The sequence below is a fragment of the Paroedura picta genome, chromosome 5, assembly GCF_049243985.1.
Source record: "Paroedura picta isolate Pp20150507F chromosome 5, Ppicta_v3.0, whole genome shotgun sequence".
Taxonomy (NCBI): domain Eukaryota; kingdom Metazoa; phylum Chordata; class Lepidosauria; order Squamata; family Gekkonidae; genus Paroedura; species Paroedura picta.
This window is the reverse complement of record NC_135373.1, coordinates 97,276,490-97,303,283: the sequence shown is the minus strand read 5'-3', so window position 1 is coordinate 97,303,283 and position 26,794 is coordinate 97,276,490. Positions and strand designations below refer to the sequence as shown.

At 43.4% G+C, this 26,794-nt stretch overlaps 1 protein-coding gene and 1 long non-coding RNA gene across 5 annotated transcripts in view; one reads left to right on the top strand and one right to left on the bottom strand.

The window, feature by feature from the left end:
- Nucleotides 1-13,484, bottom strand: part of ATF7IP (activating transcription factor 7 interacting protein) — a 126,168-nt gene extending 112,684 nt beyond the window's left edge. The window contains exon 1 of one of the 4 annotated variants that reach the window (XM_077339273.1): nucleotides 13,257-13,484. The gene's annotated coding sequence lies outside the window, so the exon portion shown is untranslated. The other 3 variants (XM_077339275.1, XM_077339276.1, XM_077339274.1) reach the window with 3 other exon arrangements.
- The window catches only part of LOC143838244 (uncharacterized), a 78,525-nt gene continuing 64,706 nt past the window's right edge, over nucleotides 12,976-26,794 (top strand). The window contains exon 1 of the long non-coding RNA XR_013231310.1: nucleotides 12,976-13,100. This is a non-coding gene — a long non-coding RNA (uncharacterized LOC143838244). The remainder of the gene's footprint in view (nucleotides 13,101-26,794) is intronic.

Genomic DNA, 26,794 nt, shown 5'->3' with positions numbered 1-26,794 from the left:
CTAAATGCACACTGAAAATTATTGAATAGGCACAGTGAGGTTTAACAGATTTATATAGGGCAGGGGCTCACAATTTGGTGCTCATTAGCACCACAGCACCCACCCAAACCTTTCCTAAGAGTTTTTAGAAAGTGAGTGGGGCCGCATGGGGTTTTTGCTCCAAAGGGTTTCTGATTCACCATTGGAGTTTTGCCTGAGTTGACAGAGTTCCAAAAATGTTGCTTTGGGAGCAGTTCTCACCACAGCCCAAGATTATGTGTACATAGAACAAAATAATTTAAAACAGTACATTCATTTTAAAAGGTATCCTGTTAAACTGAGCTTCTGTCTGAAATGCTGAAAAGCTGCTATTAGAGATATGCATAACCTAATGTGCTTGGCTCTGCCTCCGGCAGCAGCCATTTTGTGGCTGTGCTCATCAATCTGTATCAGATTTTCAAAGGTGCCCACTGGATCTTAATTGTTGGGAAGCCCTGATTTGTAGAATATTTATTAAAATACTCCTCAGATAACTCAAAATAATGCAAATGAGTTCTGAACTGCTGTTGGCTATTGAGTAAGGTGACCAGATTTCAAGATTGAGGAGGGACAGCACTGACCGGGGGAGGGGGTTTGCCAAGGTCTGGAATAACCACCAGCGGTTGCCAAGAATACAAACCGTGTTTCCCCCCCCTAAAATGCCTTTCAGCTTGGCTGGGAGGGGGAGGGGGAAGAGACTCACCAGAGCACACAGCCAGGGCAAAGAATACAAACGGTGTTTTTCCCCCTAAAATGCCTTTCAGCTTGGCTGGGAGGGGGAGGGGGAGGGGGAAGAGACTCACCAGAGCACACAGCCAGGGCAAAGAATACAAATAGCGTTTTCCCCCCGTTAAATGCCTTTCAGCTGGCCGGGGAGGGGGAGGGGGAGGGGGAAGAGACTCACCAGAGCACACAGCCAGGGCAAAGAATACAAACGGTGTTTTCCCCCCTAAAATGCCTTTCAGCTTGGCTGGGAGGGGGAGGGGGAAGAGACTCACCAGAGCACACAGCCAGGGCAAAGAATACAAACGGTGTTTTTCCCCCTAAAATGCCTTTCAGCTTGGCTGGGAGGGGGAGGGGGAGGGGGAAGAGACTCACCAGAGCACACAGCCAGGGCAAAGAATACAAATAGCGTTTTTTCCCCCTTAAATGCCTTTCAGCTGGCCCCCCCCACCAAAAAAAAAAAAAAAAAAAGCCTTTCGGCTGAGCTGGGAAGGGAAAGTGACTCACAGGCAGTCAGGGCAAAGAAAACAAACAGCCTTTTTTGGCTTTTTATATGGCGGTTTAAAGTGTTTGAAGAACTTCATATTAACACAATAAACTGTAATGCAATTTTAAGTAGATATTAGTCTCTTTATTTTACTTATAGAGAAAAACTTACTGTAAACAGTGCATCCAGAATATCAAAAAACACTGACAACTCCTCGTGGCTAAACCCAACGACGTCTCTCCACTGCAGGCAAAAAAAAAAAAAAAAAGGACTCCAGGCACGCTTGCGCACTGCGCATGCCTAAACCCATATTTCCTATGATCAGAGAGGACTCCTCCAGCGGGCCTGAGCGGCATTCAAGATGGAAGGAAGGAAGGAGCCAGAACAAGATACCGCTTGGACGCAGCGCTGGTCCAGCAGGAAGGCACCGCTTAACAGACTCGGAAAAGGCAGGTTAGAGGGACCAGAAAATCACAAAAAGACATGCCTTTCGATATAAAGCGCAATACCTGAGTTTGAGAATCTCCCGGTTGCCAGTGCTTCAGCGCGCTATCCGCGAGCGCTCCAGACAGCCTCCTCTGCCGCTACCGCTGCTGATTCAAAAAAATACAATCCACTGCACGTGCTTGGCAGTTATGCAAATGAGCTCAGATCTCCTATTCTTTTTCAGCCACACCTCCTTCAGAAAAGCGGGATGGTGGATACGCGAGTGGTATTTCTTCATCAGCCAATCCGCACACTGGCCATTTCACCGGTTATGTGTGTGTGTAGCTCCTCCCCCTCATGGTGGGTTTAAAGAAATTACTGGTCGCGGGATGCGAGGGTTGGCAAGGGATTTAAGGTGGAACGGCAGCTGTCGCAGTTTAGTAGGGCTGAGAGAGAGTGGTGCAGCGGCTTTTTACAGAATAGAAAAGGCTTCTTTATAGTGATCTTTGATAAAGGAGGCGTTCCTTTTTTGTCACTGTCTACAAAAGCTGTCGTGGAAGTTCCATGTTAGTTTTGGTGCTTGCAGAGTTGCTAGTCCTCAGTGTCAATTTCCTGTATGGGGCTACCACCCCCAAAATTTGAACATTAAAACAAAGGGTACTAGCGTTCTGTGGAGCTAATAATATTACAAATCCTTGCTTATTGTACAGTTCTAATTAACGTTTTAAGGTGATTTTTGAGAGCCTATTTCACTTGTGTCTGGACTTTGCTGTCCTATCCTATAACGGGTGGGGTAAAAGTCAGATCTAGATGATTTCAAACAGATCCTCATGGATTTATATGATTTTTACATTGAAATGGAATAAAAATGCACTCAGTGTAGACAGTGCCTTAAGACTATAGACAGCACCGTAAAATTCATGCATCCACAGTATCGTAGTGCCACAAAGGGGCAAAAATCTTGTTAAAACACATGGATCCTTGTGATGTTTGCACTGACCACTCAAAACTTCAATAGATAGCTACAGCATCACAAAAATCACAGATCCACACCTTCGTGGTGATATCATGAGGCAAAAATGTGGTTCCAAGACTCAGATCCTCAGGGTTTTTGCATTGTTGTTGTTGTTGTTGTTGTTAGGTGTGAAGTCGTGTCCGACCCATCGCAACCCCATGGACAATGATCCTCCAGGCCTTCCTGTCCTCTACCATTCCCCGGAGTCCATTTTTTTTTTTGCACCTACTGTTTGTTACTCCATCCAGCCACCTCATTCACTGTTGTACCCTTCTTCTTTTGCCCTCGATCGCTCCCAGCATTAGGCTCTTTTCCAGGGAGTCCTTCCTTCTCATGAGGTGACCAAAGTATTTGAGTTTCATCTTCAAGATCTTCAGCACATTCTAAGGAGCAGTCAGGGCTGATCTCCTCTAGGTCTGACCAGTTTGTTCACCTTGCAGTCCAAGGGACTCGCAAGAGTCTTCTCCAGCACCAGAGTTCAAAAGCCTCAATTCTTTGACACTCGGCCTTCCTTATGGTCCAACTTTCGCAGCCATACATTGCTACTGGGAATACCATAGCCTTGACTAAACACACTTTTCTTGGCAGGGTGATCTCTGCTTTTTAGGATGCTGTCTAGATTTGCCATAGCTTTCCTCCCCAGGAGCAAACGTCTTAATTTATTTGCTGCAGTCCCTATCTGCAGTAATCTGGGAGCCCAGGAAAATCAAATATGTCACTATCTCCATTTCTTCCCCATCTATTTGCCAGGAATTGAGAGGGCCGGATGCCATGATCTTTATTTTCTTGATGTTGAGTTTCATGCCAACTTTTGCACTCTCCTCCTTCACCCACATCAACAGGCTCTTTAGTTCCTCTTCACTTTCTGCCATTAGAGTGGTATCATCTGCATATCTGAGGTTGTTGATATTTCTCCCTGCAATCTTGATCCCAATTTGTGACTCCTCTAATTCCACCTTTCTCATGTTATGCTCCGCATACAAGTTAAATAGGCAAGGCGACAGTATACAGCCTTGCCGAACTCCTTTCTCAATTTTAAACCAATCAGTGTTTCCATGTTCAGTTCTCACTGTTGCTTCTTGACCTGCATATAAGTTTCTCAAGAGATAAATAAGATGCTCTGGTATTCCCATCTCTTTAAAAACTTGCCACAATTTATTTTGCTCCACACAATCAAAGGTTTTAGCATAGTCAATGAAGCAGAACTAGATGTTCTTCTGGAACTCCCTAGCTTCCTCCATGATCCATCGTATGTTGGCAATTTTATCTCTAGTTCCTCTGCCTCTTCGAAATCCTGCCTGTTCTTCTGGAAGTTCTCGGTCTACATATTGCTGGAGCCTAGCTTGTAAAATTTTGAGCATAACTTTGCTAGCATGAGAGGTGATATGATAGCTATCTTCTAATACTTGAAGGGCTGTCATATAGAAGATGGAATAGAGTTGTTTTCTGTTGCCCCAGATCGTAGGACCAGAGCCAATGGGTTGAAATTAATTCTAAATGTTTTTGACTAAACATCCAGAAGATGCTCCTGACTGAACGGTTCCTCAGTGTAACAGGCTCTTAAGTTCCTCTTCACTTTCTGCCATATTACTAGAGCCTAGCTTCTAGGATTTTGAGCATAACTTTGCTTGCATGAGAAATTAGTGCAATGGTGTGGTAGTTTGAACATTCTTTGGCATTGCTCTTCTTTGGAATGTAAACTGACCTTTTCCAATCCTGTGGTCATGGTTGAATTTTCCAAATTTGCTGGCATATTGAGTGCAGCACTTTTACTGCATTGTCTTTTAAGATTTTGAATAGTTCAACTCGAATGCTGTCACCACCACTAGCTTTATTGTTGCTCAGACTTCCTAAGGCCCATTTGACTTAACATTCCAGGATGTCTTGCTCCAGATCAGTACCTACCCCATTGTGGTTATCAGGGATGTTAAGCTCGCTCTTGTATAGTACTTTTGTATTATTTTGCCACCTTTTTAAAATCTCTTCTGCTTCAGTGAGGTCCCTACCATTTTGGTCCCTTATCGTACCTATCTTTGCATGAAACGTTCTCTTCATATGTCCAATTTATTTTAAAAGATCTCTGGTCCTCCCCAAACTCACCGTAAGATCATCTTGTCTATCAATAGCCACATCATATGACACAAAAATCACAGACCCATGCTTTCCTGGCCACACCATTGAGCAAAAACATGGTTCCAAAGCAGGGAACCTCACAAATCTTTGGGGAAGGGTAACTCCCATTTAATGACAAGCAAGCCAAACCCACACGTTTAGTGACAAGTAAGTCAAACCAACATTAGCAGACTCCTCAAAAGCACAGTTTAAGTGTCTAACAAAGCTAATTTTTAAAAAGTTCTGAGGATCTGATTCACGCCTATAATCCATATGGGAATGTGATGACTGGGGGGGGGGGGGGATGGATGAAAAAAACCTGTATGTCCCCACTTCCCCAAGGGCTTCGATGAGCTCTAGGGCACCGGGCCAAGTGTATCAGGAGTTTTCCATTAAGGCCACTCCACCTTCCATTTTCTAACTCAAAGTGGGGACAGGAGATGGATGGGAGAAGGCAGAATATCTATACTGTAGGCAGAATATCTCAGGAAGTCCCCCCTGCTTTTTGGCGTCAAGTGGGGAAGCCACAGAGGCAGCAAAGGCTCTTCTCAAGGAACAAAGTCTGGATGCTGGGTAAAGTGCGGAACATACGGCTGCCAACATCCGGCCTGGAGATCTCCCACTGAGTGCAGACAAGAGAGACAGCCAGTGTGGTGTAGTGGTCAGGCTAGTATCTGGAAAACAAAAAATTTAATCCCTACTTGTGCCATGAAATCTCCCTTAGGGGGATGGGGTGGGGTAGGGTTTCCAGATCCAAGTTGGCAAAGTCCTGAAGATTGGGAGATGTAACCTGGGGAAGACGCTATAGCAAACAGAATGGGGAATAGTATTGGAAATATTGAGGTCGTTCAGTGGCTGTTCTTTATGATGGCTGAATAGAACCTCCATGTTCAGAGGCAGTGCCAGGGGCAACTCTGTGGATCCAATGTTGTCTCCATTTATTTCCAGACCCATTGGCCTGGCTATTGTGAAGTGAGATAGCCATTTGGTTTGTTTCAGTGGGCTGCTGCTATTCTTCTGAAAAGCAAAGAGCATATAATTAACCCATCCCATTATGGGTTTTTTTTAAATTCAGTACCTCCGAGCCCCACCCTGCCCTCTCCCTCTGGATTTCCAAGTGAGCTCCAGATATCTTGAGGGGATGGAGAGGGGAGGGACAGACCAGTTTAGTATTGGAAGTCTTGGAGGTAGAGATGGAGGCACCTAAAAAGAGCCAGCAGATGATTGGGGAGGAGGTTTCCATTTTGTTTCATTAGCACCTTTGTTTTTGTTGCTTTGAAGTACAATTCCCAAAGGGAATTTGCAAGGGAAAGAAAGATTTAGTAAGCCAAGTATTGGCCCCTTCCTCTGATCAGGTCTGGGATGCTCTGCTAGGAAAGGAGGAAGAGGGGTGGGAGATACAGTCATACACAATGATGCTTGATTAATGACCAATTAGTCTGTCAATGACAGAAGCTGCTTGGGTTGGCACCCAAAAAGTGCTTCTTACTTGCTGTGCAGGCATCCCTTCTTTGTTCCAAGGAAAAGCTGATCCAGCCTGGAAAGGCGACATGCAAAAGACACTTCAAAGTCAGGGGAGGGAGAAGGCGGCAGCTCCTACCAGCTTTTTGGAGAGAAGGCAGAGCTGAGCCGTAGGTGCTTCTCCAAGGGAGCACTGAGTGCTCTGCGGAAGGGGGGGAGACAGCGTAAGAGCCAAGCACTGTCGCCCTGGTGAGAAATTTTCAGTGTCTGGGGCTAAGACTCCCTCATTTATCAGAAATGGATCTGTCTCCTGAATTTAGGATGGCGGAATAAGTAATTCTAGGAGACTACTCACCAATGTGAAAGACACTAAAAGCAAGAACTCCACCAGTGTATATGAAAGGAGTATCTGGCAAGAAATCTTAAACAGAGGCAAACTTAGAAATGAATAAAGGTTTTATTGAAAATAAATTAAAATGGACCCTAGCAACATACAAACAACTTAACCTAGAACACACATTCAGAAGGAAATATAGTGTTTTGATACAGGAAATAATGGGCCAATTAAAAACATGATGAGGAAAAAGCAGTAAAGCGGTAGCCTGTATTGGGAGTAGACTTCATTTGCATTCTGGCTGGGAGGGGGAATACAGGTGTGGGGACTTTCTTTTAAAGGGAATCTGATGTGGCAGTTATTAAAGATAAAAGGAAATTGCTAGAAGATTTTTAATAAACTAAATCTGCCACTGGTCCAAGGTGCAGGTCTCCTCCTGTTTCTTGGTCATTGCTCAGGTCAGGATGAGCATCCTGCCCTTTTGTGCAAATGATTGCATTATTCTATGTCTGTGAGGAGACCTTGCTGAAGACTCAGGTTTCACATGGAGTATACCAGTGGATTTATTTCTGACACACACAAGATCTTGTGGGTAGCTATGCCTGACTTGGCCTGTGTTTACTTGTTAGAACCAAAGATGGAGGATAGCAGCCACTTTTCCTCCTTGCATATCAAAGGGTAAACCCCTAGGACATATCACTCCCCCATTTAAGGAAGCTCATGTGTACTTGGATGGGAGGGGGGTTGACTTTGAAACAATCCTTCCAAGCTTTGTGAAGGATCTGCCCAGGCACGGGGAGTTGTCTTCAGCTGGGTAGTAACTGTTGCCCTGGTTGTGTGGCTTCCGTGCCTCCTGCCTGGCAGCTAGCCATCACTGACTCTTTGTGTCTTGTGAAGGCAGCTGTCAGAAGCAAAGTAGGCCGGGAGCGCTGCTCTCAGGGCTGACCTCTCAGCACTGACCACAGTGGGAAAGGGAAGGAGGCTCTGGCTGGGATCCACAGAGGCCCTTCTTTAAATCCTGAATCCTCCTGCTCACGAGACTCAGCCACACTTGGTGAGTGCTGCTTTGCCTTGGAGGGGATCGTACACCAGGCTGCCCACAGTCCATGATTGCAGCCAGCTCGGCACTGGTGGAACCCAGCAGCCCGAAATCCCCACCCCAGCCATGATGTTCCCTCTGTTCGGCCTGGTGGGCGGTTGGTGCTTCCTCCCTACTCTTCTTCGCCTCTTCCCTTCCCTGGCCCACTGCTACCTGCTCACCTCCTTCCTTAACTGACTAATGAGGCCAAGGCCTTGCCTGGCCCATCCTCCCCACGTCACAGCTTATAAAGGGGAAGAGAGCTGGGAAGCCACTGCAGGGCCTAGATGCCACCTTTCTTGCCACCCACCCTGCACCTCAGCAGCAGTAGTAGACGGTCGGGGCTTGCATGCTGCTGCTTCTCCTCATGCCACCGCCAGCAGGAGCAGCTACCGTTGTTCCTATTGCCATTGCCATCTCGTTGCTGCCTCCGCGCTACCTTTGTCGCCCCAATTAATATGTGCCTGCATGCCTCACCACTTACTTCTTACTTGCTCCTTTGTTCCTCTCCCGGTTGCCCTACGCGTTTGCCATTTTGACTTCCATTTTATTGCCATCCCCGAACGGCACTAAAGATGGTCCCACATCAAAAATCCACAAAAGTTGACATGCACTCTAAAAAATTAATATTTTGTTCCACGAATCCAGGAATCTAGAGTAGGCCTACAGTAACACTCAAGACCCAAAAGGTATTGCAGAAAAAGGAGCAAGGTCAAAATCCTCCCAGCATTGCACAACTCTAGATTTTTTAAAAGTAACCAAGAGCAACTCAATTGAGCAAGCTCAGCTTCACTAGGCTATGTGCTGTGGAGAGAAAAATGTCATTGCGGCTTTCCATGCTGGAATGCAATACACATGTCACTTTAGGTGTAAATGGGAAGAGTTATGTTTTAAAATAAGTTTTCCTTGAACATGTTAAATAAATGGAAGAGAAAACTGATTGGCTTGATACTGCAGATGCTAACAAAATCTAGTTGATTAATCTACAATTTTAGTCGACTGAATTTTACAGCTTTTGTAAATAAGACAATTTTAAATGTAACAGCACAGAAAATAGAACATGGAGATGTGACCTCATTCAATCAGTGGGTAACGTTGGGCCTATTACATTGCCTAGCCTCCCTCATAGAATTGGAAAGAGGGGCATGACAATACAACATTATAAATAAGAATCTGCTTACATGAGACCATACAAATTAACAGGTTTCTATTTTAATAATATTTCTTCCATTTTTATATTACATTTTGCTAGGCATGAAATACACTGAGGCAATACTTACTGTATACTTCTCTATAACAGCATAAAGCAACATTCTTAAATACTTTCAAACCTTTATTACTGTAAAGCTTCTGAAGAGTCAGCTACTTTGCTTTATATGCATTTCAATTAAATGATCTGTATCCCTGCCTTCCTATACAAAAAGCCAAGGGCAAATTAAAATACAAACTTCAAAATATTACCAACTAAAAATTAAATTTAAATAGTAAAAGCAGTAAATATACAACATTAAATGAATTACTCTTCCCCTACTACATACACAAATGGCCATAAGACCAAGTCATTATATGGAATGGGAGGTGTCTGTGCACACTTCCTGCATCTCCCCCCCCCATTCCTGAACTACACAGATCTCTCTTTTCAAATAACTTTTTGGTGGCCACGTATGCACTTCAGTAGATGATAGGCTGAAGCTCTACTTAAGCACCATGAGAATCATTACACCCACATGGGTACATATGAATGAAATCAATACAAGTTCCTTACACAAAAAGGTAAAGCATCCATCAGACAAGGATCATGATTGTAGTATGAAACTTCATGTATGTAATAACTGCTTTAAAGTTTGCACTGGACAACTTTATCTACCCCATTTCAATTGATTCATACTTTTGTCCATATTTAGAGCAGTTAAAGCATGACATATAGTGTATATACATGCATATATATTTCTCCACACCAAATAAAACTTATCATATAAAATGACAAGAAAATGAAACGAAGAAAAAGGTTATTACCTAGCTTTAAAAAAGTAGTTTAAAATCACAAAATATAACAGATTCAACCCTCTATATACTAATTCGATAAGATATTCTCAGATTTAACCATTTTATTCTATTTCTTCCATTTACACATGTTCTGTGATGACTCATATTAGGACAGATCTGAGGGCCTCCCCTCGAGAAACCAACTTCAAAAATAACATTCAACATTTATATAGCACTTTAAAGTGCTTGAAGAACTTCATATTAACACAATAAACTGTAATGCAATTTTAAGTAGATATTTGTCTCCTTATTTTACTTACAGATAAAAACTTACTGTAAACAGTGTATCCTGATCACCAATAAACACTGACACACATACACACAATTTAAAGTATGCTCTTAACATTGTATCAAGGATTCACCTTCAAGAAATAGCAGTTCATTTACCATAGAATTATATGGAAGGGATCTCCAGGATCATCTAGTCCAACCTACTGCATAATACAGGAACTCACAACCATGCGCCTATCCACAGTGACCCCAATTTCATGCCCATATAACCCCCCCCCCCCCAAAAAAAGTATCTCCAGAATCCAGCCTGGCCTGGAGAAAATTCACCTACCAGCCTCAGTGGCAATCAGCAATTCCCTGGGTATGCAAGGAAGGGCCAGTCACATTTCTTCCTCCCCACCCACTTACAATCTGTTTAAATTTTTAAAATCAGTATTTCTGTCAGATGACTAGCCTCTGCTTAAAAACATCCAAAGGAGGAGAACCTACCACCTACAGAAGAAGCCTGTTATACTGAGGAACCGTTCTGTCAGGAGCATCTTCCAGATGTTTAGCCAAAAATTATTTTGAATTAATTTCAACCCATTATCTCTAGTCCTACGCTGTGGGGCAACAGAAAACAACTCTACTCCATCTTCTATATGACAGCCCTTCTAGTATTAGAAGATAGCTGTCATATCACCTCTCATGCTAGCAAAGTTATGCTCAACATTTTACAAGCTAGGCTCCAGCAATATATGGACCGAGAACTTCCAGAAGTACAGGCAGGATTTCGAAGAGGCAGAGGAACTAGAGATAAAATTGCCAACATACGATGGATCATGGAGAAAGCTAGGGAGTTCCAGAAGAACATCTACTTCTGCTTCATTGACTATGCTAAAGCCTTTGATTGTGTAGAGCACAACAAATTGTGGCAAGTTCTTAAAGAGATGGGAATACCAGAGCATCTTATTTGTCTCTTGAGAAACTTATATGCAGGTCAAGAAGCAACAGTGAGAACTGAACATGGAATAATTGATTGGTTTAAAATTGAGAAAGGAGTTCGGCAAGGCTGTATACTGTCGCCTTGCCTATTTATCTTGTATGCGGAGCACATCATGAGAAAGGCAGGATTAGAGGAGTCACAAATTGGGATCAAGATTGCAGGGAGAAATATCAACAACCTCAGATATGCAGATGATACCACTCTAATGGCAGAAAGTGAAGAGGAACTAAAGAGCCTGTTGATGCGGGTGAAGGAGGAGAGTGCAAAAGTTGGCTTGAAACTCAACATCAAGAAAACAAAGATCATGGCATCCGGCCCTCTCAATTCCTGGCAAATAGATGGGGAAGCAATTGAGATAGTGACAGATTTTATTTTCCTGGGCTCTAAGATCACTGCAGATGGGGACTGCAGCAAAGAAATTAAAAGACATTTGCTCCTGGGGAGGAAAGCTATGGCAAATCTAGACAGCATCCTAAAAGCAGAGACATCACCCTGCCAAGAAAAGTGTGTTTAGTCAAGGCTATGGTATTCCCAGTAGCAATGTATGGCTGCGAAAGTTGGACCATAAAGGAAGGCTGAGCATCAAAGAATCGAGGCTTTTGAACTCTGGTGCTGGAGAAGACTCTTGCGAGTCCCTTGGACTGCAAGGCGAACAAACCGGTCAGTCCTAGAGGAGATCAGCCCTGACTGCTCCGTAGAAGGCCAGATCCTGAAGATGAAACTCAAATACTTTGGCCACCTCATGAGAAGGAAGGACTCCCTGGAGAAGAGCCTAATGCTGGGAGCGATTGAGGGCAAGAGAAGAAGGGGACGACAGAGAATGAGGTGGCTGGATGGAGTAACTGAAACAATAGGTGCAAACTAAAATGGACTCCGGGGAATGGTAGAGGACAGGAAGGCCTGGAGGATCATTGTCCATGGGGTCGCACCTAACAACAACAACAATCAGGCTAAACAGACCAAAGTCCCTCAACCTTTCCTAATATGAATTGGTCTCCAAACTCCTCACTATCTTCATAGCCCTTCTCTGGACACACTCCAGTTTCTCTACATCTCTCTTCAGTTGGGGTGCCCAATGCTTCAAGTCCCTCTCTCTATATTTTGGTACAGCATTTTAATCAATACTGAACTATAGGATTTTTCTTTTAGAAATAAAAACAGTCCAAATATATTCCAAATGATCACTGGCACAAGTTTCCACAATTGCTGCACAAACAAGTTTAATACAAAAACAGTCTATGGTATAGAAAACCACAAAATAAGCCCCTCCCCAGTACCTTACCTACAACCCATGTCAGTTCCACAGGAAAAAGTTCACAAGCTTGGCACTTTATAGTGCCCATACATGTGTAGCACTATTATTAAAAAAAACACCAAGGTAACAGTGTTAGGTGAAAGCTCAAAATACCAGAAAGATGCACAGTTGAAAGGCTTCATTTTAGTTTTACTTTATATATAAGACATATATGTAATTTTTAATAATATAGGTAATCCTTTACTCTTTACAGAAATACTCAAATATCATTACATTGTGTATGTGTTCATAATATAAAATTAATATATAATAATATAAACTGATGAAGAGTTTCAGAAGTATTTGGAATGCTTTTAAAATGAGAGTAAGAATTACAATTAACCACTCCCAAATTCCACAAGTTAAAATGGTTAGTTTTATGTGTACATCATGCACAAAAAATTAACTATTTTAACTTGTGGAATTTGACAGTGGTTAATACATCATACACAAGATACACTATGAAAATATATTCAAGTATTTCTATATTGACTACAACTGATTGCCTACAACTGACGTCCAGAGACTACAACTCCAGCAGCATGAATCAAAATGGATCACTACTAACCAATCGTTCCAAAAGTCAAATTATTTCTTCACCTTGTGTGCTCTAGAACAAGGTAAAAACTCTCGATCCTTCGTCAGATGAACAACTCCTCGTGGCTAAACCCGACGACGTCTCTCCACTGCAGGGAAAATAAAAACGAGGACTCCAGGCGCGCTTACGCACTGCGCATGCCTAAACTCATATTTCCTGTGATCAGAGAGGAGTCCTCCAGCGGGCCTGAGCGGCGTTCAAGATGGAAGGAGGAAAGGAGCGAGAACAAGCTACCGCTTGGGCGCAGCGCTGATCCAGCAGGAAGGCTCCGCTTAACTGAGACTCGGAAAAGGCAGGTTAGAGGGACCAGAAATCACAAAAAGACATGCCTTTCAATATAAAGAGCTGCTCGAGGTAGTCCGTGCCAGTTGTTTAGTAGACTGTTTCCAGTACGAAATAAGAGCTGCTGGTCTCCCCCCCCCGCCCCCCCCCCGGGTCTGAGCAATACCTGAGTTTGAGAATCTCCCGGTTGCCAGTGCTTCAGCGCGCTACCCGCGAGCGCTCCAGGCTGCCTCCTCTGCCGCTACCGCTGCTGATTCAAAAAAATACAATCCACTGCACGCGCTTGGCAGTTACGCAAATGAGCTCAGATCTCCTCCTACTCTTTTTTGGCCACACCTCCTTCAGAAAAGCGGGGTGGTGGATACGCGAGTGGTATTTCTTCATCAGCCAATCCGCACACTGGCTGTTTCACCGGTTATGTGTGTGTGTGGCTCCTCCCCCTCATGGTGGGTTTAAGGAAATTACTGGTCGCGGGATGCGAGGGTTGGCAAGGGATTTAAGGTGGAACGGCAGCTGTCGCAGTTTAGTAGGGCTGAGAGAGAGTGGTGCAGCCGATGGAGTGCGGCTGTTTACAGAATAGAAAAAGCTTCTTTAAAGTGATCTTTGATAAAGGAGGCGTTCCTTTTTTGTCACTGTCTACAAAAGCTGTCGTGGAAGTTCCATGTTGGTTTTGGTGCTTGCAGAGTTGCTAGTCCTCAGTGTCAATTTCCTGTATGGGGTTACCACCCCCAAAATTTGAACATTAAAACAAAGGGTACTGGCGTTCTGTGGAGCTAATAATATTCCAAAATCCTTGCTTATTATACAGTTCTAACTAACATTTTAAGGTGATTTTTGAGAGCCTATTTTACTTGTGTCTGGACTTTGCTGTCCTATCCTATAACGGGTGGGGTAAAAGTCAGATCTAGATGATTTCAAACAGATCCTCATGGATTTATATGATTTTACATTGAAATGGAATAAAACTGCCCTCAGTGTAGACCGTGCCTTAAGACTATAGTAAGGTAAAGGTATCCCCTGTGCAAGCACTGAGTCATGTCTGACCCTTGGGGTGACGCCCTCTAGTGTTTTCATGGCAGACTCAATACGGGGTGGTTTGCCAGTGCCTTCCCCAGTCATGACCGTTTACGCCCCAGCAAGCTGGGTACTCATTTTACCGACCTCGGAAGGATGGAAGGCTGAGTCAACCTTGAGCCGGCTGCTGGGATTGAACTCCCAGCCTCATGGGCAAAGCTTTCAGATGGCTGCCTTACCACTCTGCGCCACAAGAGGCTCATTAAGACTATAGACAGCACCGTAAAATTCATGCATCCACAGTATCGTAGTGCCACAAAGGGGCAACAATCTTGTTAAAACACATAGATCCTTATGATTTTTACACTGGCCACCCAAAACTTCTATTGATAATTACAGCATCACAAAAATCACAGATCCACACCTTCGTGGTGATATCATGAGGCAAAAATATGGTTCCAAGGGTCAGATCCTCCGGGTTTTTGCATTGGGTCACCCCAAAATCACCGTAAGATCATCTTGTCTATCAATACCCGTAGCATACACCAGAAAAATAACAGATCCAAACTTTCATGGTCACGCCACAGAGCAAAAACATGAAAGTCAGATCTTCATCCATATTCAGGGTTTTTTTCCACTGGGCCGTCCCAAACTCACCAGATCACCTATCCTCTAAATAGCCACAGCTTCACAAAAATCACAGATCCACACCTTTGTGGAAAACCCCACCCACACCATGGGGGGAAAAACTGATTCCAAAGGTCGGATCCTCAGGGTTTTTTCATGCAGTCACCCCAAACTCACCATATGATCATCTAGACCCGGGGTAGTCAAACTGCGGCCCTCCAGATGTCCATGGACTACAATTCCCAGGAGCCCTTGCCAGCATTCGCTGGCAAATGCTGGCAAGGGCTCCTGGGAATTGTAGTCCATGGACATTTGGAGAGCCGCAGTTTGACTGCCCCTGATCTAGACTATCAATACCTATAGCATACACCAGAAAAATCACAAATCCATGCCTTCCTGGCCATACCATGGGGCAAAAATATGGTTCCTAAGGTTGGATCCTCACCAGACCTCAGGATTTTTGCATCCCTTCCCCCCAAATTCACCATAAGGTCATCTGTCAATAGCCACAGCTTGCTTTTATTTGTTTGTTTGTTTGTTTATTTATTTATGGTTGGATTTCTATCCCTCCACTTCTCAAAAGACTCATGGCGGATTACAAGGTAAAAAGGTAAAAACCATACCCCCTCACAAATCTTTGGGGAAGGATAACTCCCATTTAATGACAAGCAAGCCAAACCCACACATTTAGTGACAAGAAAGTCAAACCAACGTTTGCAGACTCCTCAACAGCACAGTTTAAGTGTTTAACAAAGCTAATTTTCTGAGTTCTGAGGATCTGATTCGCGCCTATAATCCATGTGGGAATGTGATGACTGGGAGGTGGGGGAGGTGGATGAAAATACCTGTATGTCCCCACTTCCCCAAGGGCTTCCATGAGCTCTAGGGCACCTGGCCAAGTGTATCAGGAGTTTTCCATTAAGGCCACTCCACCTTCCATTTTCTAACTCAAAGTGGGGACAGGAGATGGATGGGAGAAGGCAGAATATCTTTACTGTAGGCAGAAGATCTCAGGAAGTCCCCCCTGCCTTTTGGCCTCAAGTCGGGAAGCCACAGAGGCAGCAAAGGCTCTTCTCAAGGAGCAAAGTCTGGATGCTGGGTAAAGTGCGGAAAATACGGCTGCCAACATCCGGCCTGGTGATCTCCCACTGAGTGCAGACAAGAGAGACAGCCAGTGTGGTGTAGTGGTCAGGCTAGTATCTGGAAAACAAAAAATTTAATCCCCACTTGTGCCATGAAAGCTCCCTTAGGGGGATGGGGTGGGGTAGGGTTTCCAGATCCAAGTTGGTAAAGTCCTGAAGATTGGGAGGTGTAACCTGGGGAAGACGCTATAGCAAACAGAATGGGGAATAGTATCGGAAATATTGAGGTCGTTCAGTGGCTGTTCTTTATGATGGCTGAATAGAACCTCCATGTTCAGAGGCACTGTATTCCTGATTGCCAGGCGCAACTCTGTGGATCCAATGTTGTCTCCATTTATTTCCAGACCCATTGGCTTGGCTATTGTGAAGTGAGATAGCCATTTGGTTTGTTCCAGTGGGCTGCTGCTATTCTTCTGAAAAGCACAGAGCATATGATTAACCCATCCCATTATGGGTTTTTTTTTAATTCAGTACCTCCGAGCCCCACCCTGCCCTCTCCCTTTGGATTTCCAAGTGAGCTCCAGATATCTTGGGGGGATGGAGAGGGGAGGGACAGACCTGTTTAGTATTGGAAGTCTTGGAGGTAGAGATGGAGGCACCTAAAAAGAGCCAGCAGATGATTGGGGAGGAGGTTTCCCTTTTGTTTCATTAGCACCTTTGTTTTTGTTGCTTTGAAGTACAATTCCCAAAGGGAATTGCAAGGGAAAGAAAGATTTAGTAAGCCAAGTATTGGCCCCTTCCTCTGATCAGGGCTGGGATGCTCTGCTAGGAAAGGAGGAAGAGTGGTGGTGGGGGGGAGATACAGACACACACAATGATGCTTGATAAATGACCAATTAGTCTGTCATGACAGAAGCCTCTTGGGTTGGCACCCAAAAAGTGCTTCTTACTTGCTGTGCAGGCATCCTTTCTTTGCTCCAAGGAAAAGCTGATCCAGCCTGGAAAGGCGACATGCAAAAGACACTTCAAAGTCAGGGGAGGGAGAAGGCGGCAGCTCCTACCAGCTTTTGGAGAGAAGGCAGAGCTGAGCCGTAGGTGCTTCTCCAAGGGAGCACTGAGTGCTCTGCGGAAGGGGGGGAGACAGCGTAAGAGCCAAGCACTGTCGCCCTGGTGAGAAATTTTCAGTGTCTGGGGCTAAGACTCCCTCATTTATCAGAAATGGATCTGTCTCCTGAATTTAGGATGGCGGAATAAGTAATTCTAGGAGACTACTCAGCAATGTGAAAGACACTAAAAGCAAGAACTCCACCAGTGTATATGAAAGGAGTATCTGGCAAGAAATCTTAAACAGAGGCAAACTTAGAAATGAATAAAGGTTTTATTGAAAATAAATTAAAATGGACCCTAGCAACATACAAACAATTTAACCTAGAACACACATGCAGAAGGAAATATAGTGTTTTGATACAGGAAATAATGGGCCAATTAAAAACATGATGAGGAAAAAGCAGTAAAGGGGTAGCCTGCATTGGGAGTAGACTTCATTTGCATTCTGGCTGGGAGGGGGAATCCAGGTGTGGGGACTTTCTTTTAAAGGGAATCTGATGTGGCAGTTATTAAAGATAAAAGGAAATTGCTAGAAGATTAGATTTTTAATAAACTAAATCTGCCACTGGTCCAAGGTGCAGGTCTCCTCCTTTTTCTTGGTCATTGCTCGGGTCGGGATGAGCATCCTGCCCTTTTGTGCAAATGATTGCATTATTCTATGTCTGCGAGGAGACCTTGCTGAAGACTCAGGTTTCACATGGAGTATACCAGTGGATTTATTTCTGACACACACAAGATCTTGTGGGTAGCTATGCCTGACTTGGCCTGTGTTTACTTGTTAGAACCAAAGATGGAGGATAGCAGCCACTTTTCCTCCTTGCATATCAAAGGGTAAACCCTAGGACATATCACTCCCTCATTTAAGGAAGCTCATGTGTACTTGGATGGGAGGGGGTGGAGTTCACTTTGAAACAATCCTTCCGAGCTTTGTGAAGGATCTGCCCAGGCATACCCCCCCCAAATAACAATACCCCTAATAGCAGTGGCAAGATTGGTATTAAAAAATTCCCTCATTCCCCTCCCGCAGCCACCGTATATGGGATGCACAAATGTAAGTGCGAGGACCTGATCTTAAGTCCTGGCCTCACCCGAAGACCTGGCAGAAGAGCTCTGTCTTCCATGCATTGCAGAATTGTGAATTCTCTGACAAGGCCCTCAGCTCTTCCAGGAGCTCATTCCACCAGGTTGGGGCCAGGATGGAAAAGGATATTTCAACAGAACATTGTGAACAAAGATAGCAACTTTCACGGAACCCTTAGGTAGGTCATATTTAGTCATGTAAGGGGGATGTCAGGACGGACCAGCAGATGTTGTTAGGTCGGTTGGCCTCAAGCAAATGCCTGGTGGAGGAGCTCACTTTTACAGGCCCTGCAAAATTGTGGGAGTTCGGGCAGGGCTAGATCTCTTCAGGGAGCTTGTTCCACCAGGTGGGGGCCAGAACAGAAAAGGCTCTGGCTCTTGTTGAGAACCGACATGCTTCTTTGGGGCAAGGGATCACCAGCTGGTTGATGACAGTGGAGCACAGTAATCTTTTGGGAGTGTAGGCAAAAAGATGGTCTCTCAGATATACTGGGCCCAGACCACGTATGGCCTTGAAGATAAGTACCAAAACCTTAAGCCTGATCCGAAGTACAGGCCAGATGTGGGATCTCCATGATGTATTAGTGAGAATCCTGGCCACATCGTTCTGCATTAGTTGTAGTTTCCAGATCAAGGATCAAGGTAGGCCTATGTAGAGAGAGTTGCAGAAGTCTGGTCTAGAGATGACTCTTGCATGGATCACTGTGGCTAGGTGTTGTGTCACGTCACCCAAAACACAACACCACATATTGTTTTCTTTGCCTTATATTTCAACACCAGAAGCATGGATCCATGTTTTGTTCTGTTACCATGGTGGAAATCTATGGGGCCTTTCTGCATGAGTTCAAAGTAGCAGGAGTGTGGCAAATTCTAATCGCTACTAATTTGCAGTTATGTATCACGTCGCACACAATCTGCCACACTCCTGCAAACGATCAGCTAAAAGCTTTTCTTTGTAGCGCTTAAAGGGAAATCCCAAAAGGTGGATTCACCCTCCAAAAAGCGCTACACTCTTACAAGCAATCCGCAACAGTTCCGAAAAAGACCTGTGCGTTCCCATATTTGCAGTTTCAGCAAAGTCCCTCCCCCTGGCTCTCTCCTCTGAACTTCCGGCGAAGCGATCGCCATTTTTTTTTCTTGGAGTGAGCGGAAAGCAACGAACCGGCGAGCCTTCATTCACCCAGCGAGGCTTCTCCAGCTGCAGAGCTGCTTTAAAACTCGCCTCAAGTCACCAAGCACAACACAAACCCTGTTTGCTAATTCCCTTTCTTTTCGGCAGAAAATCACGCCCGTGCACGGGGGGGGGGATTTTTTTTTCATTTGGGAGAGCGTGGCAACGATGAATCGGCAGCTCACAGGCCAGCTGCCAGCTAGATGGGTCTCTCCGTTGCAACGATTCAACGCAGATTCATGGGTTTTTTTAACCTGTTCTTAAAGGCAAAGGGGTTTTTCGGAGTATGGTAACAACCGCCCATTGGCTGCTCGTTTGATTGACGGCCAGGGGCGGGACAAAGCACGGCAAATATCGCTTCCTTCCTAGCGATTTTTGCTGAGACCGGAGACCTGTGGGAAACAATTGAAACGTAACTGGATTCCACTACAAAGGCAGGTATGCATAACGACAAATTCCACTATTTAAAATTGCGTTTTTTCTTTCCGAAACTAATTTGCCACATTGATCCTGGTGCGGAATGGGCCATGGTTTCCCCTTCTCCATCATCTTCCCATATGTTCCCACCAATGCTGTCCCAAGCCTGTGTAAAGATACTTTGGGTACGTTACAAGACAATTGGCATCTTATGGGAATGCATGCATAAAGTGTAGCTTGAATAACCATCTGGAAATTACTCAAAAGAAGCATAATTTCTGACATGTTCAGTACTGGAAATATATCCTGTCTCAAGTGTTTAAGAACATACAAAGCACCCTTCTGGATCACCTTTATCAGTCCATGGCTGAACCATTATTTAAATTTTTGATGTCAGTATTTAAATCCTGTACCATATGAACTGGCTAATAGTCTGCATGGTTCTCCTTTGGATAAATTAAAGCTGTATTTCTTCAATTCACAGAATATCAACACATAAAAATCAAGGCGAATACTAAGTACTAGGTCAATAATATGTAGTAGTTTAAGAAAAATCAAATGAAATTCAACAGCCACATTGGTAATCTAAGTAGTAGGCTTAGTGAAAAAAGGGTTTAGTAGATCACAGATCATGCTATTTAATTAACTGCCATCGTACTTTCAAATGAAAAATGCCACATTAGCCCCTATTAATGAAACAGTTATATTTGAGGCTTTGGAAGTGACATAGCTGTTTTAATAAGCAGCGCTAAAGCATCTTATGGAATATTACATTCAGTTCTGAGTGCCACACTGTAAGAAAAATACTGACAACTTGGAAACTAAATTACAACTATGATAACTGTAAAATATCAATAAAAACAAACAGAATGCTTAAAAATAACTTACTATAAGATTGAGCAAAGTTTTAAAACATTTAAAACATATCAAAAAATATGGAAAACAGTTCACTTCATTGAAGACAAGTTATACATTAGTGGTGGCCTGGAGATGTTATGGAACCTCTGCTTTGGAGTGGTTCATAACATAAGAACAAATATCAATAAAACCTCCATAAAACAATACTAACAATTAGCCCACAACAACGTGCCCTAATAATCTCTGCCATCAGGTTGTTCATTTATTGGTGTGTTCCCTCAGAGGTGGGGAAAAGAGCAAAGTATGGAAAGAAAAGCTGTTCCTGGGCTCTCCACCCACAACCATAGCTCAATTTAAACTGAGCTGCAAATGGAGCCAGCCTCAGTCCAGGCAGTATTAAACTGGCAGCTCCTCCCACCCGGGCCAGTCCTGGAATCCCCCCTTCTCTCTTTCACACACACACACACACCAACCTCTGCAAGGGGTCCCTTTTGCTTCCCTCCATTTGGAAGGGGAGAAGGAAATGGGAGGGTGTAAATGGCAGCCAGCCCTTTAAACTGAGCAGCTGATGGGCAGACCTGTTAAGTTGCTTGGTTAAATTGTCAACAGCCATTCCAGCTGTCTGTTTCACTTCCTTCAGATGGGGTGGAACAAATCGGACAGCTGATAAGTATAGCTGAGTGTGCCCAAACAAAAGCTGGGAAATCTTAACTTTTACTACTATACTACTGTACTAGTACTATACTTGTACTAGCTCTACCACTAGCCAAAACAGATCAGAGGATCTGTGCTTGGCTTAGAAAATACTTAAGCACAAGTGAGCCAAGAAAATAAAACATTGAAGATCCTCCTCCAGATCACATTCCCTCCCCTTCCCATTGATTGTTTCAAAGGGGAAGAAAGGAGGATTCCTCAGATAGGGAGTAAGTCCAAGTCCTGACTTATTAAGGTCATCACAAATAATGGCTATGCACAAACCCCACCATTCTCACAGTGACACAACTGCCTTCTATAGAGGCTTTGAAGAGTCGAACAGTTCTTCTGATAAAGACAAAAGAAAAATGTCTGAGGAGAAAATAATATCCCAGAGCAACTCAAATGTCTCTAACCAAGAGGACTAGACAAATCCTAAAGCCAGATCCAAAGAGAGGTTTCTTCCCCTTAGATAGCTTAGTATGAGAAAAAGTACTACAGTTACCAGATTTTTTGAGAACCAAATGAAAGAGATAAGGTAAACTCTCTTTCTAATAAACAGAACCTGGGTTTAGCAAAAAAGTTTTATTCATTGCCTAACAACACTATGGATTACTTACAGGTTCAGTTAAAAAATGTTTCTGTCATAGCTCTCCTCTCAGGGGACTTGTTTACTAAAGACAGGGGAGGAAGGAATCCACTAGAAGTCTCACAGGTCCCCACCCATAACAATATGAGATTCACTTTTCAATTCCAGATTCAAAGAATTCTCAGCGCAGGGCGGGAGGATGGAATAGCTGATATGAGGGGAGGGAAGGGATAGAAAACTCCAAACTTTCCTACCCACATGGCAGCCATCCAGGCTTTCCTGTGATCTTTCCTGAAACTTCACAGGAAAACAGGCTAAGGAATATAATAAGAATAATTGGGTAGTCCATAAACACCTAGTTTCTTTCGTTTCTTTAAATGAAACTAAGTCCTCTGGGCCCGATGAATTGCATCTTAGGATACTGAAAGAACTTGCAGATGTAATTTCTAAACGTTTGTCCATTATTTTTGAAAATTCTTGGAGAACAGATGAAGTGCCAGAAGATTAGAAGTGGGCAAATGTTGTCCCCATCTCAAGAAGGGGAAAAAGGAGGATCCGGGTAACTACGAACCTGTTGGTGTGATGTCTACAACTGGCAAAATTTTAGAACAAATAATATGTTGGTCCTTGAGCAGCTAGAGCAGATGACTGTGATTAATAAAAGAGAGCACTGCTTTCTCAAGAAAAAGTCATGTCAGACTAACCTTATCTCTTTTTTTTTTTTTTTTTTGAGAAATGTACTACCTTGCTGGATCAGGGGAATATTGTGGATATAATTTATCTCAATTTCAATAAAGCTTTTGATGAGGTTCCACATGATATTCTTGTGGACAACTTGGTAAAATGTGGTATGGATCCTATTACTTTTAGATGGATGGAGAACTAGTTGACAGATCACATCAAAAGAGTGCTTGTTAATGGTTCATCACCTTCTTGGGAGAGGAGTGATGAGTGCCTCGGGGCCCCGTATTGTTCAACATATTCATAAATTATTTGGATGAAGAAATAGAGGGGGTGCTTATTAAATTTGCAGATGATATTAAACTTAGAGAGGTAGCAAACATGGGAGAAGTCAGAATCAGGATACATGATGATCTTGACAGACTGGAAAACTGGGATAAAATGAATCTGAATAGTATAAAATGTAAAGTTCTGCATTTAGGTAAGAAAAATCAAATGCATTATTAGGATGGGTGAGACCTGTCTTGGCAGTAGTATGTGCAAAAAGGATCTAGAGGTCTTAGTAGACTATACAATGAACATGAGTCAGCAGTGTGACTCATTGGCTAAAAAGGCAAATGGGTTGGGGCTATATCAAAGGAAGTATAGTGTCCAGATCATGAAAGGTGATGGTACCCTGTGGCGTGGTGCTAGCTACGTCGGCCTAGAATGGCTTCTTCAGACGCTGCCACACACAACCCTAGTCACAATCAGGGAGAACCAATCACATCTCTGTCAACTTCAATGAGGAATTCCTCAGGGAGCAGTCATCTCTCCAACATTATTTAACATCTTTATGCACCCTCTCACCCAGCTGATCTGGAGTTATGGGCTTGAGTGCCACCAATATACATATGACACCCAGCTGTATCTCCTGATGGTCAACTGACCAGATATTCCTCCAGATTCATTGGCTAGATGTTTTGCGGTGGTGGTGGGGTGGCTCAAGTGTAGTTGCCTAAAGTTGAAGCCTGAGAAGACAGAGGTCCTGTAGAAAAAAGGTCTTCCCATCTCAACAGAGTGCAACTTACAACTGCACATAAGGCCAGGAATTTGGATGTGATCTTTGATGCCTACTTATCTACAGAGGCTCAGGTCACAAGAGTAGCTAAGCTGGCTTTTTTCCATTTTCGCCCAGTACCCTATCTGGCCCTGGAGCACTTAGGTATGGCGATCCATGTTATGGTCACCTCTAGACAGGAGTATTGTAACTCGCAGCATAATCCCCCGCCACTGGAAATTACAACTGGTTCAAAATGCTGCTTCTTGAGTCTTCATTAATATATTGTGGAGGACTCACATAAGACCAATACAGCAGCAGCTAAAATAGCTCCCAGTTGAGTTGCAGATTTGGTTCAAGGTTTTGGCACTAACCTTTTAGGCCAGTGGTTCTCAACCTTGGGTCCTGACCCCATTTTGGGTCGCATGGCTCCTTCTGCAGGGGTTGCCAGGTTGGTGGCTGTTGCGGTGGCTGGCGGTGGCAGCCAGCAGAGGCGGGTGGTGGCAGCAGCAGACAGAGGCGGTGGAGCCATGGCACTGGCCGCCTTCACACCATCTCCAGATAGTTGTGCACCTGCGTGCGCATGCCACTCACGTGTGTGCTCACTGCCCCCGCCGCTACAGTTGGGGTCGTAGCTTGACAGCGGTTGAGAACCGCTGTTTTAGGCCATTCTTGGTCTGGGACCTGCATATATAAGGGATCATCTGTCTGAATATGTCCCCCAGAGAACACTTCAGTTGGCTACAGTAAGCCCCAACACCAAAGAAGTGCAATTGTTCGGCCTTGGCCCCTGCCTGATGGAACGAGCTCCTGGATAACATCAGAGCCCAGGCAGAGCTGTCACTGTTCCACAGGGCCTGCCAGAAGAAGCTCTTCTGCAAGGCATATGGTTGAAGCCAATATGCACGAGTGAACTTGTACGTTATATGGGCCTCCCTACCGATCTTGGATTCTCCTCCTTCTCTCCTAAGAAGACTATCCAACACTGTTTAAACTAACTGAATAAATTAATCAAACTGCTAATTTTTATTGTGTTTTAATGTATTTATATAATTGTATGGTTTAATTTATATATATCTCCTAGTCTCTGTACTTTGATTACAGGTGTGTCTTGGCAGAAAATGAAACTGATTTTTGTAAAACTACTTCCCATTTTACAAGTTCGCTGAATGTGAGACTCTGTTGTGCTTTCTTCTAAATCAGGCTTTCTCAACCAAGATTTCGTCAAACCCTGGGGTTTCTTGTTAGCCCTGGAAGGATTTCTTGAATGGGCGAGAGCTAATTAATTTTTATATATATTTTAAATTTGTTAATCATTTATTGAGGGATATGACCTCCCCCTTCCCAAAATGGCCAATGATGGGCCTGGAGGGTTCTGAAGGGGAGGGTCCCCAGGTAGGCGTGTACACAGCTAGTGCTTTCCAACCATATTCTGCATCATCACATGACGTCTTGGGTTTCTCGAGGCCTGAAGAATGTTTCTGATTAAACTATAGTTTTTACCCTGAATCAGTATGCTGGAAGTTGCTAAAGATGCCATGGTTACTATTGGTTCCTTTTACCATATGTGGTGGTCCTATAAGAAAGTTAATCTGTTTTTGATTAAGATACACAATAAATTGCAGAGAATATTACAGTTCAAATTTCCATTAGATCCAAAATGCGTTTTTCCTCTAAATATGTTTTTGCAAGGGAATACTTTTTCTATGCGACAACACCTGCCAGACTTTTAATTGCTGCGAGATGGAACAACAAGAACTACCTGATATAGACGTATGGTTAGAGAAGCTCAGAAAGTGTACAGTGATAGTGAAACTCACCAATCGGATGAACAGAAGACCACCAGAAGAATTGTATGAATGCTGTGATTTCTTTCTAAAATATGTTGATAATTAGTGCACTGTGTGCACGATTAACGTGAAAGATCATTGTCTTAACTTTCCTTTTTTAAACAAATAAAATGTTAGAAACTGAGTTTTTAGTTTTAGTTTTTTGTTTTGTACCAGTTTATTTGTAAATATTGTGTGCTTCCTCTAGTTATTTGCTAGTTGTCCTTTTGCCATCTTATGAGTATTTCAGAGGTAATGCATGTATTTAAAAACTGTAGCAAAAAATGTTGATATATACTACACATAGAACATTTCTCACATAGGTTGGTTCCTCTACAACAACACTCCATAAGACACAGTTTCCATGCATCATCACTACATAGTTAGGGCATGAAACAGTCTGCTGGTGCTGTGTACTCATTTTTTAGAGATCAGGGGTAACACACTTTTGCATTCATTATTTGCTTTTTGTTTCTGATGGATTCTGGTAAAGGAAGTATCAGAATTTATTAGAGTTAGTATGTGCTTACTATGTGGACACATGGAAACATGTCAATAGATCCTTCTCCTGAGATGTGCTGCTCCCCCCGGGGGGGCATACAAGATTGTTGTAGTGAGAGACATTTTGCACATACCTAAATCTATTGGGTAATTATAGGTTTTAAATTGGGGTGAGATGAGATCATTTAGGGGGCAGAGCTGGAATAAAGACCAAAATTCCCATTTTTAATTTAATAGTTTATGGATGATAAAGTATCAGCTGGATCCCACAAAACATGAACCCAAGGCACCATGCATGCTACTCTTTCCACCTCCTCATTTTTTAGCAACCCCCTGAAACCTTTGAAAATCTGGTGCTGTTGCTCCCAGGGGTCTCATGAAAAATACTTATGGAAAATTGCTTCCACTTTCTCTGCTGCCATCTTATCCTAGCAGAGGTTCTGAAATCAGCAGAGTGAAGCAAGACAATTTTCACGATCTCCACTTTTCATTGGATCTCCCTTTCCATACAGCATTTTGTTCATAGAAGCCAACTGAAAATGTTTCTGTTATGTGAATCTTTAATAATACTCTAGCATTTGTAAATGAACTATTTTAATGTTCATTGTGATTCACATAATAACGTGGGGTGACACTTGACACATCCTCATCAATTTGCTCCAGTTTGTTAATTTCCTAGAGATGTGATTTCATAAAGATGGCCCTCTGAAACTGCCATTTCCTCCAGGGGGACTCATCTATGTAATCTGTAGATCTGTTCTTATTCTGGAAAACTCCAGGACTGTTTCCGCAGTAACTATATCATTTGGAGTTGCATTTTTAAAGGTTGAGTCTTTCGTCCATTTCCATACTAAAATTTGCTTCTTCAGGCGCTGTCCCGCATTGCCCCCTCAGTTGCCCCACGCAAAGGAATCTCTAGAAAACTGGATTTCATCATTCTGAAAAATCTGTTTTTTTTTTAAAAAGGGGTTGAGTATGTTACAATGCTGTTTCTAAGATTTAAAAACAGTCTTGCA